The sequence below is a fragment of the Pseudophryne corroboree genome, chromosome 3 (genome assembly GCF_028390025.1).
Source record: "Pseudophryne corroboree isolate aPseCor3 chromosome 3, aPseCor3.hap2, whole genome shotgun sequence".
Classification (NCBI taxonomy): domain Eukaryota; kingdom Metazoa; phylum Chordata; class Amphibia; order Anura; family Myobatrachidae; genus Pseudophryne; species Pseudophryne corroboree.
The window spans coordinates 515,850,132-515,852,886 of NC_086446.1; the positions used below are offsets into that span (position 1 = coordinate 515,850,132).

At 47.0% G+C, this 2,755-nt stretch overlaps 1 pseudogene; it reads right to left on the reverse strand.

Moving 5' to 3' along the window:
• Positions 1-1,841: 1,841 nt before the first annotated feature.
• Positions 1,842-2,003, reverse strand: LOC134899751 (U2 spliceosomal RNA; annotated as a pseudogene).
• Between the last annotated feature and the right edge of the window lie 752 nt (positions 2,004-2,755).

The following is a 2,755-nucleotide window of genomic DNA, read 5'->3' on the forward strand; positions in this document are numbered from 1 at the left end:
ACATTTTCCCCGCCGCAGGTGTCCTTGGTATGTCCAAATTGAAAACAATTGCGGCAATAGTAGGGCTGTTCCGGGTAGAACAGATACCCCCTCGCTCCCCCTATAGAAAAATTTGCAGGCGGATGCATCACTCCACCAATCCCTCCAGGGTCCAGGCGCAGCCACACCCAGAACTTCGTCTTCCCATTAAATATTACTACATAGTTCTGTAGGCGCACCCCATCACAAACCGACGAGCAATAACGCGTCAGAAACGCCTTGATTTGGTCAGGCTCCACAAAGGGGTCATACATATGTACAGTCAGTGGGCGCTCAGACCCCATGAATAAGGGCAGCAGTGTGATCCCCTGTAACAGTGGCTCATTTAAATGTGTTCTTACCCTCTCATATGCAGTCAGGCAAGCGTCTGGGTAATTGAAGGTAATATTGAAAGTCCCAGCCGTGTGGAATTCTTGAATGCAATAGACATCATCCTTCGTCACCTTCGCCAGCGGAACCAAAATCTTGTGCCATAAGTGCATAAGCGTACGCTGTTGTCCTCCAACTGTTCTGTCCAACTAGAATCGGAAAGTATTCTTCATACCAGCCATTCTGGCAGTCACTGGGACCCCAGCAAGAGACAATCCATTTCTCACACTCCCAGGGCTCCCGCAGGGGAAACCCTGAATCCCTCGGTCAGATCAAGCACACAAAAGTGCACTTGATCTTTGCCAAAAGGCCGAGAAGCGATAACCCGAATATGGGCCAAAGGAGCCGCACAGCGGAAACAGGATCTACAATCCATCATGGAGAATCACCCTCCCCCCACACGTTTACTCTATACTACCTGCAGATTGACTTGACTTTTGGCGTGCGCAACCACATTCCATCACTCACTCCTGCATCGTGACTTTTCTCTCCTGTCTTGCTGACTGGCTGGCTGATGCACAATCATTTGCATTTGGTCCGCCTCCAACAACCACACCCACCAGACGTCTGCCGCCCGTCTGTCTGTCCCTGGCTCCGTGCTTATCACACTTACACAATGCTATGCACTTCATCAATTAAGCAGTGGGACATTCATTCTTCTATAGAAGGTTCCCTGGCTGCGTTGAGCCTGTCTCTAAAATCTGGATTGTTTTAACCAACCCGTTCATCCTGGCAGATTTAAATTGTTCACTACAGTGTGAGGGCTCTGTGATGTCATCATGATGCGACACACGATGTCACAATGTGCTTGGCTGTACGGACTGCATTTGCTTGGCTTGCTGACTGACATCCACTTGAGGGAGACACACACCAGGAGATCGATGCAGCATATACATACTGCAGAGCTTGTGCCTTTAGTGCCTCTACAGCAAACATCCACACCTCCTGCAGCCAGCGTGGACACCACCACCACAAAAATAACAATTATTTCCGAACAAGACCAGGTCGAAAAGACAAGCCGAAAGGATGATCATAATAGTAAGTTAAGAATTTAGGAATGAATTTCAAAGTGGGAATGCTTGTTCGTTCGTACTTAGCATTCAGGAATTAGGCCTACGTAGGCCTCACATCCAAATGGTCACCCAGCGTTTAAATTTGCCTTGTGCAGAAGGAGTGAATTCAATGGAGACAAGAAGTAAACGCAAAACAAGACTCCACACAGTAGTTTTCAGGTGCTTTTATTCATTTTATTTGTCCATTGTAGCATTTTGCAAGGAATAGACAGCAACGCTTGAATACAATTTTGCAACAGTGTAAAAGCCTGCTTGCAAAATCCACCAAAATCAAGGAGTTTATCAATACTGCAAGAACTTTGCAAATCCTGGGGAAAAGCTAAGAAGTCGTCATTAGTCTATTTTTGGAATACAGAATAGGAAAGGTGCACCGGTCCCGGAGGTACTGCAATACCGGGTCAATGCGTGGAGTGGACAGAGCAAGCTCTTCTTCCATCTCCCTGTTCTAAAAATCCATTTAATATATGGGGGCGTATCAGATATTAAACTGATAAGAACAGATTTTTTGATTGAAAAAGCAGTCTTTATTTGACATAAAAGTAGCAAAAAACATACATATACATGAAAAACATAAGTGCCGTGTCGCAGCACAGCCAAAACACAGTACAGATGCAGACGGTATAGTGCAGTCGAAGAACTACGGCACAGGCCAGCCTACACTGTAGCTCTCAGACTGCACTATGCATTTAAACTATACAATATTACAACAGTTAATAAGGCTATGGGTGTGGAGGGTAGGAGGGTGAGGGAGGGGGAATCACATGCCCGAAGCTTTATTGAAAGACAGACACATATAAGGGGAGGGGCAATAAATAGAAAGACATCAACAAAACAACAGACATTGTGAGTGAGGGGGAAGGGGCCATGGTCTCAGTCTCATTAATCAGTTCAAACAAGGGGAGAGGGGCAGAAAAAGGGAGGGTTTACTCCTCTTCCTCCTCAGGGCTGTCCATGATGGAATAGTCTTTTAACAGGCTGTGAACCAGCCTGCAACAGTCCTGGATGGACATCCTCTCCCTCCGCAGTATGAGGCGGTTCCTGGCAAGCCACAAAGCGTCCATAACACAGTTCATAAGGCGCCAGGCTTCCTGGATCGCCCCAATGGTGTGGGTGCCAGGGAATAGTCCGTAGAGTACCGAATGGTACGTGAGACAGTTCCTTGGCACACAGTTTTTCAGTTCGTTTTCCAGGGCATCCAACAACAACTGAGCACAGGCACAGTCCCAAAACAGCTGCATAGATGTTTCCCCATGTATGATGCACCTGGGGCAATG